Source organism: Perca fluviatilis, chromosome 4 (assembly GCF_010015445.1).
Source record: "Perca fluviatilis chromosome 4, GENO_Pfluv_1.0, whole genome shotgun sequence".
Lineage (NCBI taxonomy): Eukaryota > Metazoa > Chordata > Actinopteri > Perciformes > Percidae > Perca > Perca fluviatilis.
In genome coordinates, this window is record NC_053115.1 from 2,148,149 (window position 1) to 2,161,112 (window position 12,964).

The 12,964-nt window shown below is 42.9% G+C and overlaps 1 protein-coding gene across 3 annotated transcripts in view; it reads right to left on the reverse strand.

The window, feature by feature from the left end:
- raly (RALY heterogeneous nuclear ribonucleoprotein) overlaps positions 1-12,964 on the reverse strand; it is a 221,264-nt gene that overhangs the window by 49,388 nt on the left and 158,912 nt on the right. The gene's annotated exons all lie outside the window — the stretch shown is intronic.

The following is a 12,964-nucleotide window of genomic DNA, read 5'->3' on the forward strand; positions in this document are numbered from 1 at the left end:
CACACACACACACACACACACACACACACACACACACACACACACACAACGTTGATACATACCGAAAAATGTGACTCAGTAGTCCTATGTTTGATGAATTTGCTCAGCTAAGTTGATTCAATGTTTTTGGGTAATGTACAATACGTGCAGTGTCGCCCCCACCAACAATGCATAGTATTTTGCGCATCGGCGCGTCACGTATCAAAAACTGGGACGACACATTTGGCGAAGCATAGCGATGCGTTGACTCTGTAACGACCCTAACCGACACCGCATCCGGTTCGGCGAAGTGTTGCAAATGCAACCTGCATTATATCTGAATTCCTGCAGGGGGAGACTCCTTAAACCTGCATTATATCTGAATTCCTGCAGGGGGAGACTCCTTAAACCTGCATTATATCTGAATTCCTGCAGGGGGAGACTCCTTAAACCTGCATTATATCTGAATTCCTGCAGGGGGAGACTCCTTAAACCTGCATTATATCTGAATTCCTACAGGGGGAGACTCCTTAAACCTGCTTTCTCTCTGAATTCCTACAGGGGGAGACTCCTTAAACCTGCATTATATCTGAATTCCTGCAGGGGAGACTCCTTAAACCTGCATTATATCTGAATTCCTGCAGGGGGAGACTCCTTAAACCTGCATTATATCTGAATTCCTGCAGGGGGAGACTCCTTAAACCTGCATTATATCTGAATTCCTGCAGGGGGAGACTCCTTAAACCTGCATTATATCTGAATTCCTGCAGGGGGAGACTCCTTAAACCTGCATTATATCTGAATTCCTGCAGGGGGAGACTCCTTAAACCTGCATTATATCTGAATTCCTGCAGGGGGAGACTCCTTAAACCTGCTTTCTCTCTGAATTCCTACAGGGGGAGACTCCTTAAACCTGCATTATATCTGAATTCCAGCAGGGGAAGACTCCTTAAACCTGCGTTATATCTGAATTCCTGCAGGGGGAGACTCCTTAAGCCTGCATTATATCTGAATTCCTGCAGGGGGAGACTCCTTAAACCTGCGTTATATCTGAATTCCTGCAGGGGGAGACCCCTTAAACCTGTATTATATCTGAATTCCTGCAGGGGGAGACACCTTAAACCTGCATTATATCTGAATTTCTGCAGGGGGAGACTCCTTAAACCTGCATTATATCTGAATTCCTGCAGGGGGTGACACGTGCGGTTGCAAAAGGAGGTCTGTTTCTGTAGAAGTCGATGAGAAAGTGACCCACTTCTCACTTTGATTTATGACCTCAGTAAACATTTTCATAATGAGTTTATGGTCTCAATCGCTAGTTTTCAGTCTTCTGCAACACAGAATGATGTTAATTTTTTAAATTTTGGTCTCGTTGATTTTAAAATCGATGATAAAGCAGGAGGTGTTTTAGGGCGTGGCTATGATGTGATTGCCATTGAAAATGTCTTACGTAACCTAGAGTGTAAGGGCTCCTCCCTCATTCCTCCCTCTCTCCTCCCTTACTGAGCATGTATCCATTATTACAGCTACAGGACCTCAGGAGAACAGTCATATGAGCATGTGCAGTCTGCTTACATCCATTATGCACGTTCATCATGCCTAGTTTAACATCTCTGGATTCGGCTACTAGTGAATGTTAAAAATGTTAAAAACGTGACGTTTTAAACAAGGACCCCTTAAGTATTCGGGCTGGTAAGTTGATGTACCCGTAAAAAAAATTATCCGCTGAAATATAGAAGTTTCTTTCGCCATGCAAAGTCTCTGGGAAAAGTCTTTCTGGGCAATAGGGTGCAGTACCACCATTATCCACTAAGCCCATGGTGTCGTTAAAGGTCCCCTGACATGGTGCTCTTTGGATGCTTTTATATAGACCTTAGTGGTCCCCTAATACTGTATCTGAAGTCTCTTTTATATAGACCTTAGTGGTCCCGACCAAATTCTCTGGGCAGGCAAAGAAGAGAAAGGGGAGGTAACCTTGCTCCTTATGACCTCATAAGGAGAAGATTCCTGATTGGCCCATCTGAGCTTTCATTTTCTCAAAGGCAGAGCAGGATACCCAGGGCTCGGTTTACACCTATCACCATTTCTAGCCACTGGGGGGCCATAGGCAGGCTGGGGGAACTCATATTAATGTTAAAAAAACCTCATAAAGTGAAATATTCATGCCATGGGACCTTTAAGACATGGCGCTGTTCCTGGGGGCTTGGGACAAAGACACTGGCCATGAGGTAATTGTTGTTATATTTTTCACGATTATGATAGGCTATTTTAGAGTGATTTAGTTTTGTTTTTGTGTGTGTGTGTGTGTGTGAGAAAGACAGTGTGTGTGTGTCTGTGTGTGTGTCTCTCAGTATTCCCTCCTTTTCTTTTCAACTAGTTTTCTCTTTCCTATGATTTCTCTCCTCACACCTCTTGTCTGCCTCATCTCATTCGTTTAACCTCTCTCTCTCCCTCTCTCTCTCTCTGTCTCTGTCTCTCTCTCTCTATTACCCCACAGTCACATTAGCTACAAGAGACAGAGACAAAGCGACAGGCTGCCATTCATTTTCAATGCGAGTGGCTGTTTGCCAGCGACAAGCGACGAGCTCGCCGCTGCCATGAGCAAGCCGGGGCCGAAATAGACAAGAAGTCTATTTTATGCAAATGCTGAGCGATGCGACAAAGCGACAGCCAATCGGAGTGAAGGCAGTGTGAAGTAGGTCAGTGGCTCGAGTCGAACATTGACATATTATATAATGGACCAATAGATCCCGTTGCTCTGGACGGAGACCAGTGAAGGATATTAGAAGCACTTTTGCGGTGATCTCTTGCTTTACTGAGCAGCCTCCAACTGAGAGAGACAACGTAAATGTGACGTGAGCAACCTGTCTGAAAGTGTGAAGTCTTCTGGTAGCTGTGCCGAGAGAAATCTCAATCATTCCCAATCTTACAGAGACGGAGAGCGTAGGTATATGTAAGGAGATAACATAGGCACAAGCTAATTACTGATCACTAACATGCTAGTTAACATTAGCAATTAAACCTAAACAGCTAATGTAAGTCGAAACTGCCTGCAAGCTTCTCCTGTACTATACGGTAATTCCTCTACTCTGTGACAGTAAGTCTCGTGGTTATGACACAATCGTTAGCCTATTTTTACAAAAACGTCTGCTACGGAGCCATAACGTGAGGTACAAGGTAATGGAGCCTTTTATACATTGTCGTGTTTCTTTAGAAATAAACAATGGACAAATAGAGTCTTTAAACGCTTCAGATGTAAAGTTATTCACAGTCAAGTGACGTAAAAAAAAAATGGTGGTCAGTGGAATGCTAACAGGAGGTGATACCTTTGTAGCAACAAAATGGCGCCATCGGAGGTTCGAGTTCTGAAGTGAAGCTTACCCCCTTGGAGTCGAAGAAAATAATTCAAGATGGCAGAAACGCTTCAGGACATCGTATTTCTGTATCCGATATATTTGGCATTTTATCTCATATATTTTGTTACTTTTATCGAGAAATACATACTTTTAAATCCAAAAACATCGTTCTTGTGACTTAACAATACCTCTGAAGTAACTTTTAAGACGTGCTTGAAGGTAGCACCTGTGCTCCTAGTGGGGGCATAGTCTGGGAGTTGCCTTTTTCTCCTCGTCTCTCCTCATGTCATGCTGTATTTTCTTTACCCCATGTATGTTTGTATGTACCTTGTAAAGCGCTTTGTTGGTTTTTTTAATCTGTGAAATGCGCTCTATAAATAAAGTTGGATTGGATTGGATAGCACCGGAGAATTTCTGTTTGCTGTTGCCAAGCAACCAGGAGTAGGCTAGGCACGCCCAGGAGCGCCCACAAGCGAGTGCATGTCGCTCTCTTATGTAGCTAATGTGACTGTGGGGTGACTCTCTGTCTATCTCTCTCTCTGTCTCTCTCTCTGTCTCTCTTGCGCTCTCCCTCTCTATCTTTCTCTCTCTCTGTTCCTCTCTTACTCCCTCTCTCTCTCTCTGTGTCTCTCTCTCTATTACTTTCTTTCTCTCTCTCTCTCTCCCTCTCTCTCTGTCTATCTCTTTCTCTGTCTCTGTTTCTGTCTCCCTCTCTCCCTCTATTACTCCCTCTCTCTCTCTCTCATCTGTCTCTTGGACAGTTTTACACTTATGCACAGACACACACACACACAGACAGACAGACAGACAGTTTAGCTCAGCTGTTCTACAGATATAATAGAATAAAGGTGGGCAACATTGATTACTCTCTTATTGATTTAATTTCAAATGTGTATTGTTCATAAATTCACCAGTGTACACATGTTTTCAGGGAATTTCTGCTTCAAAATAGCAACGAATAATTTTGCCATCAAATTTATTTATGCTTGCCCATTTAAGGGTTTTGTACAGTTTGAAAAATGTCAGGAATCAATCTAAACATCATGAATCATCTGGGAACCATGAGTATGTAAACCAGATTTCATTTCATTCTGGCCAACACATACTGAGCTACCCTGCTGTGGGTCAAAGTGACATTTTAACTGTTTTAACCTGAAAATATTTGACAACTTAATGCTGACTTATGGTTCTATGCAGAGCCTACGCCGTAAATGTAAATGGACTGTTTTTATATAGCGCTTTTCTAGTCTTAACGACTACTCAAAGCGCTTTTACATAGTACAGGAAGCAAAATTACGAATCCCACTAGGCCATAGCAGCTCGATTGGTTGGGGTTAGGCATTTGACCTCGAGTGGTTAAGGTTAGGATAGCCGATTGGTCAGGGGATAGGACCTGAACAAATCAGGTTACGTTACCTTGCGTAAGCATGGACGCCTGGCCAATAAATGCTACTGAAGGGCGGTTCTTGGCGTGGCCATAGTGGGAAAATATTGCGTCCAGGAACCATTCACAAAAACATCTAGCCTGGGTAAACCCTGACAAACTTCTGGCAAATTTGAGATTTGCTCTGCAAGTCTGTCTGGCCAAGAGCCCATTGAAGCCCATTTTCAGTTTTTCCAAATCGAGGCACCAATCACAACCGTTGAGGCGGGCTTTTCACCAATCACAACCATTGAGGCGGGCTTTTCACCAATCACAACCATTGAGGAGGGCTTTACACCAATCACAACCGTTGAGGCGGGCTTTTCACCAATCACAACCGTTGAGGCGGGCTTTTCACCAACCACAACCATTGAGGAGGGCTTTACACCAATCACAACCGTTGAGGCGGGCTTTTCACCAATCACAACCATTGAGGAGGGCTCTACACCAATCACAACCATTGGGGCGGGCTTTACACCAATCACAACCATTGGGGCGGGCTTTACACCAATCACAACCATTGAGGCGGGCTTTACACCAATCACAACCATTGGGGCGGGCTCTACACCAATCACAACCATTGGGGCGGGCTTTACACCAATCACAACCGTTGGGGCAGGCTTTAGACCAATAACAACTGTTGAGGCGGGCTCTACACCAATCACAACCGTTGAGGCGGGCTCTACACCAATCACAACCATTGAGGCGGGCTCTACACCAATCACAACCATCAAGGCGGGCTCTACACCAATCACAACCGTTGAGGTGGGCTGTACACCAATCACAACCGTTGAGGCGGGCTCTACACCAATCACAACCGTTGAGGCGGGCTCTACACCAATCACAACCGTTGAGGAGGGCTTTACACCAATCACAACCGTTGAGGCGGGCTTTACACCAATCACAACCGTTGAGGCGGGCTTTACACCAATCACAACCCTTGAGGCGGGCTCTACACCAATCACAACCCTTGAGGCGGGCTCTACACCAATCACAACCCTTGAGGCGGGCTTTACACAATGACGATAGCTCAGCGACGGCGAGCAGCTTTTTGTTTACATTCAACATGGCGGCTTACGAAGTGCATTTGAGCGGCGTCCGTTGGTGACGCCCCTTTGGAAATGGGCTGTGAATGAAGCTTCCCCACTCTCAGTTTCAGCTGAGAAGGGTCTGGGGTCAACCAGGCTAAAAAAAATCCCTAAATTCAGATACAATCTATGAGATACATTGAAAACAAACACAGCTTTTAAATGGTTTTGATAATAGTTTAAATTTTTGTAGGCGATGTTATTGATTGTTTATTTAGTAACTATGTAGTATCTGCTTTATTTGATTTTTACCTCTGTGGGACATTTTATTTAATTGTAAAATCAATTCAGAACAACTGGAGTCATGCAACACATCTGGTGGCTCTTTTGGTTTCACTACAATAAAGTCATAATTACTTCCTTATTTCACCAACTGTCTCCATGTGTGTGTATGTGTGTATGTGTGTGTCTCTGTGTGTGTGTGTGTGTGTGTTTGTAGTGTTAGTAAATCTAAAGAAGTCCTCATTGCATGAACAGTCTGATCTATTAAAACTCCTCCCACTCTGGTTTCAAATTCTGACATTTTGTCAACACAGTAAACCCTATCTAACATACAGTAAAATGAAAACCCTAACCCTAGTTTGGGTGGCAGTGTTAGTCTCCAAGTTCAGACCAAAGAAGACGCGGTTGCTCTGGTTGCCCCTTTGCCAATACATTTGCTTAAAAACAAATAATACAAATACGTAGAATTCCTGGTAAGTTTTGAGCTCAATTTGCCTAAAAGTAGCTCAACAACAGATGAGCGAGAGAAGTCCAGACATCAATTGTTCTGCTGTCCGCTCAGTTTCTCTATCCTCAAGGCTGTCAGTGAGGATTTAAACACCGGGAGCACATAATGCTCCTGGAGACGCATGTGGAATGTCTCAGAAAAGAATCAAAGGCACATATGAATAGTAGGAGTAATAGTGCACATGTCCTAATTGAGCTGAACGTTTTGATGTTTGAATGAAGTTTTTATGTGGAAAAATATGGAACTAGTTAAGTGCCAAAAAAATGTGATGTGCATTTTCCGGCATTTACAACAAGACTTGAAATCCAAATTTAATGCACCACCTGTCAAAGCTAAAGTTTAACAGTTCACATCATTTTAACCTCGTCTGGATCCCATTTACTCGTAAGTCAAGAGCATGTTAGTTTAAAACAGTGCAAATGTATAGCCAGTAGTAGGCTTTGAGACTCATGGTTAGAATTGGTATGTTCTATGGTTTCAATAGCAAATCCTGGTTCAGATTAAAAAATAAAAATATAAATACAGTACGTTGCTGCAGCCCGTCCTCACCCAGAAAACAATCGTATGGGTTAATTGTGCGAGCAGCTCATAAAGACCCACAATTACGTTTCTTGTTAGGCGGCGACCTGTCCTGGCTGTAGTAATTATCGTGAGAGCAAACAAGGAAGTGAGGTGACAAAGTAAAAGAACGCCACATTTTGCGTAAGGAGGTAGGCTGAGGTGGGGGGGTGGCAGTTTTGTAGTCAAGACAACCTAAACCGAGACCAAATCATCACAAAGACCAGAGTGTATCGAGACCGAGACAAGACCAAGGGCCCTATCTTAAAGCCAGCACAGTGCAAAGCCCGGCGCAAGTGTCTTTTCTAGTTTAAAGGGAGGTGTGTTCAGGTGCATTCTGGGCGTGCTGGTCTTACAGGGAGGTGTGTTGTGTGTGCATTCTGGGAGTATTCCTATCTTGACGCAGCGGGAAGTGATCGCGCCATTGAGCAACAAAAACCTGGTCTAAAGTCAATAACGCAGCATATCATTGTTATTTTAACAGAGCATTAGTAAAATGCTCCTAGGCTTGTGCACATCGCGCACACATGGCGTCACTAACGCTAACTCTAAGTATCTGTGCTGTCTAAACGTTACTAGTTCCATTTCACAACGTGTACTACGCATTTACAACTGCACACGTTGCGTTAAATATTACGGTCACATGATTAAACCGCCATCGTGTGGCAGTTAATTGAATGGTGGTATGTGACGTTTATGAGGGAGTGTTGGCTAGCAAGTGCAGATTTATGAAGATACCTGGTGGACACCTAGCTTCATGAGACCGTCCTGATCTGGCGAGCTCCAGTTTTCTCCTCGCAGATCAGTCTGGCGTCTTGAGGTAGAGAAAATTTGGAGCCGTTCGCCAAACGACCGGCGAATCAGCGTTGGTTTTGAGCGTAGCTATCGCGCAAGTTTTATCTGAATTAGAAAGTATTCCTTCATTGAAAGAAGAGCAAAAAACGGCACTGGAGGCTTTTCTTGGAGGAAAAGATGTTTCTGCTCTTCTCCCGACTGGTTTCATCAAGAGTTTGATCAGATGGGTTGATTTGGCCCGTCTATCACCAACTATAGGTGGTGATAGACAGATGGTTTATCCAATCAGCTAACCAGGATTTTCGTCCCTTCCCAAAAGTTCTCCAAGGGAAAGTTCCCAGATGGATATGCCGAGCAAATGGGAAGCGATCCATCTGGTGGAGTCAGGTTAGGGGACACCAGAAGCAAATATGGTTCCGTTTTAATTTTTATATTTAACCTTTATTGATACCGGTAATCTCACCGAGACACAGGGTCTCATTCTCAAGAGAGACCTGTTAAGACAATACACAACATCAGTTACAGACACAATGGGCTAGATTTATCAAGCCATTTGCGCCTGTTTCCAGGCGCTAATTGGTCGCAAAGACGGACGTAACCAATGCGGGCTATTTACAAACAAGGCGCACTTGGGTAAAATCGCAGATTGCCTGCCACATGAGCGAGAAGAGACAAGTTGCGCTTTCAATATGCGATCGTGGGAGGGTCGTGGGGAAAGTGGGAGTTCCACCCGAAAAGGTGGGAGGATAAGCGCAAAGTGCCCCTAATTATATATTCCGTGGTATTTACAAAGACTGTCAGTAAGAGCGCGCCTCTATTCTGCGGGGGAAATTCTCCGCCTCTTAAAGCAGGTCTAAACCAGCCGCAATCGAGTTTCCTCATAGACCTTTATGCCGCTGGTGAAATGGCAACAGTAATTTGAGCAAGACGAAGACATAGGCGAGGCTGAAAATATTTGTAACACAAGAATCACCCTTTGTCAGTGAACACAACATCCTTTAGCGTTACAGATCAAGCAGCCATTAGAGTTACTGGAAGAAATCAAAGATGAAATTGAATCTCCCACTCAGCGTTCACATCCCATTCCAGCAGTTGTTAAACTCCTCGCTACATTACAAACATTGGCATCATGATCATTTCAAACAGTCATAGCATCAGCAGTGGGAATATCGCAGTCTGCACCCAGCCATATCATAGCACCAGTACCGCTTTGCTACAGCGCAATTTACGTCTAGTGGGCGGAGAAAGATGCTGATTGGCTGATGGGTTTTCAGGGTTGATAAATACTACGCAAAATGTGGAAGCATAGCGTGCGCTATTACTGAACTCGCATAAACAGACGCAGCGCAAACTGCGCTAGTGTTAGTAAATTAGGCCCAATATGTACTATATACAATATTTAAACGAAAGTGCCAAATAGACTTAAAACACTAATGTACTAAAATCAAGAACAAGATTCAAAAGATGTTTTTTGTTTTTCTAGTACCTTTAAAATGAGTTTAGTCCCCTAGTGGGATCAAGCTGGACAGTTTTATTCATATCTTGCTACTCAGTCATAATCGTATTAAGCTGGAGTCCCAGTCTCTGTCACAATAATCATATATGTGATGATTTATGCCTATTGGAAGACATCCAGTTCAAATGTAGGCATGTTTGATGAGTACACAGAAAGACACTCAAATGAGTGACATGAAAACTGCTTCGTGAGCTCTGCACAGAGTGAAATTCGATGAAAAATAAAAGTGCTGTTTGAGAAAAATAAGGTTCAGGTTGAAGTCAAATATGAAAGGAGCTGACAGGGAGTCAGCATCTCTCTTCAGATCCACTATATGAGCATGATGTGAAATGAATGTTTAATGAGCAGAATGCAAAAATAAAGTGACAACAGTCGCCCTGATGCTTGAACCTTCCACTGACATGTAAAACATAGACTTGAAAGATAGATGAAGGGAAGGTTTGGGTCACAAGGGTGGAGCTCGTCAGGAAATAATGGAAGATATGAGAGAAGAAACAGAAAATGACAGAACAGGACAGAGAGAAATGGGATTTTAATGGCATGTGGTGGTGTAACAAGATGATTAAACTTTAGAGGACAATTCCGGCGCAAAATGACCCTAGTCGTTAATAACATAAGTGTACCGAGTCGACCGTTCTCTGGGACATGTTTTTATGCTAATCTAATGTGTCTGGAGCTTTAAACAAGCTACAGCAAACCGGTGGTTAGCTCCTAATGCTAGCTTTCGGGGGTAGATGGTAAATCGCTATTTCTACACCACTAACAAGGCTCAAAATATCACCACACTACATGTAAACCCAAGCATTGAGAACTCTGTAAGTGTACGGACAGTTTTTTACAAAGATAGATTATGAAGACAGTAGCGTTCATGTTTACATTACAATTGCAACATGTAAACCAAATGTTATGTTAGGTTATCCTCTTAACAATTTCAATATACAATAGACATGTAGGGACCCTCATTCTGCTACCTTGGAAGTGTGGTGCTATTTTGAGCTTTGTTTGTGGAGTAGAAATAGAGATTTACGTTCTGCCCCAAAGACTAGCGTTAGCGGTAGCTTGTTTAAAGCTACAGACACATTAGATTAGCATGAAAACATGTCCCAGAGAACTTTCGACTCTGTACACATATGTTATTAACCCCTAGGGTCATTTTGTGCTGGAATTGTCCTTTAATATACTTTGTTTACATTCAGAATCCTACAATTTGACTATTTCTCTGTTTACTAAAACTGCCAACACAACAACTTTATTTGAACAGCATTTACTGTAATTGCTAATGCATCGTACACCATTTTCTATTGGAATATAACTAATAAATTGGACTGGTTGTTTAGGTTGGACTTGGATTTCTCCAGTATTATATTCAAAATATCCAGTCCTCCAAACAACGGTATAGGTTGTTTATTCCTACCCTCTAATACAGGGGTGTCAAACTGAAATTCACTAAGGGCCGCACGTGAAAATAAGAATCACATCAAGGGCCAGACATGTTTAGTTTATTCACATGCTTTCATTTAATTGAAAAAGTCCAGGATTTCTTACTGGATTATTGCGTGTCTCATATAGCCTTCTCACTTACAGTTTGCCCTAAAGCCCCGAAAAAGTAACTAAAGCCATCAAATTAAAAAGCACCAGAAAAAGTGATGAAAACGTCGAAAAAAAAAAGCACCAAAAGTGTCTGCTAAAGTGACAAAAACTTCAGAAAAAGCGACAAAATGATAAAACATTGAAAAAGCTCCAAAAACTAGACGGGCCAAAATTTATTGTGAACTTAAATTGATATGCAGGCCAGATCAAAATCAGCGAGGGGCCGGATTTGGCCCGCGGGCCTCGAGTTTGACACATGTGCTCTAATATGACCCATATAACATGTTTCATAAATTAGCGCCACTAAAGGTGGCAGGAAATACAAGCCACAGGAGTGTTGGGAAAGTTCACTTTCTACATGAACTAGTTCAAAGTTCAGTTCACAAATTTTAAAATGAACTAGTTCAGTTCATAGTTCATACTTCAAAAAAGTTCACAGTTCCAAAATTGAACTTAGTTCATAGTTATTTTTTTCCATATGTTGCTGCGAGCTATTAGTTTTCAAAATTATTGCCACAGCCCAAATATAGAACCACAGACAGCAATTATTTTATCAGTTTTAACACTGTAGGAAAGCTTTGTTGCACACTTCTTTTGTCGGGCAGGTGGGTAGGATATGATTTAGAAGTGATGAAAAATGATCAGTTTTAACACTGAAACTATGCGTCAGATTTCATCTTCATATCCAATCAGTTCAACGTGCCGTTTCAGGTTTGCTGTGGATGTAAGTGCAGATTTTATTTTTGAAAGCCGGCAGGCAAAGTTTGCACAGAAATGTCAGATGTTTCCATCCTCACCGAGCTTGTCATAAAACGGTGGTGAGACACTGGTGGCTGGTGTTGGCAGATTGGGTGTGTTTTCCACTATGAAGGCCTGTTTACGGTGTGTTTTAGCCCTGGTTTTGGCCTGGAAGGCTCTATAGAAATCTGGCACCCTATTGGACGAAGTTAAACTGAGAGAGCGTGGTGTTCACAGACACCAGAATGAAGGAGTTCACGGTAACGTTCATCAGGCGGTAATACGGTACGTTCAGTTCACGGTAACGTTCATCAGGCGTTAATACGGTACGTTCAGTTCACGGTAACGTTCATCAGGCGGTAATACGGTACGATCAGTTCATGTTAACGTTCATCAGGCGGTAATACGGTACGTTCAGTTCATGTTAACGTTCATCAGGCGGTAATACGGTACGTTCAGTTCACGGTAACGTTCATCAGGCGGTAATACGGTACGATCAGTTCATGTTAACGTTCATCAGGCGGTAATACGGTACGTTCAGTTCACGGTAACGTTCATCAGGCGTTAATACGGTACGTTCAGTTCACGGTAACGTTCATCAGGCGGTAATACGGTACGATCAGTTCATGTTAACGTTCATCAGGCGGTAATACGGTACGTTCAGTTCACGGTAACGTTCATCAGGCGTTAATACGGTACGTTCAGTTCACGGTAACGTTCATCAGGCGGTAATACGGTACGATCAGTTCATGTTAACGTTCATCAGGCGGTAATACGGTACGTTCAGTTCACGGTAACGTTCATCAGGCGGTAATACGGTACGTTCAGTTCACGTTCGCCCAAAATATGAACGAGTTCAGGCACAACACTGGCCACAGGAGTGTATTATATGAGGACTCCCTTAAAACGTGGTATTTCAGCTGGATGGGCATGGCTTTGTAGGACGCAGCAGTGCACGCTAGGGTTGGGTATCGTTTAGATTTTAACAATTCTACTTATATTATTGATTCCGGTTCCTATATATGAGTCGTAATTCCTGCTTGAAGAAATGACTTATGGGGGTGTTTTTTGGGGGCAGAAATAATTATTATGTTGTAGAAGAGAGTATAGTTTGTGAGGTTTTTCTAAATACCTTTGAAACAGCAGCCAACCACTAAGGGAGCTGGTCCAGCACTGGCAGCCCACTCACTC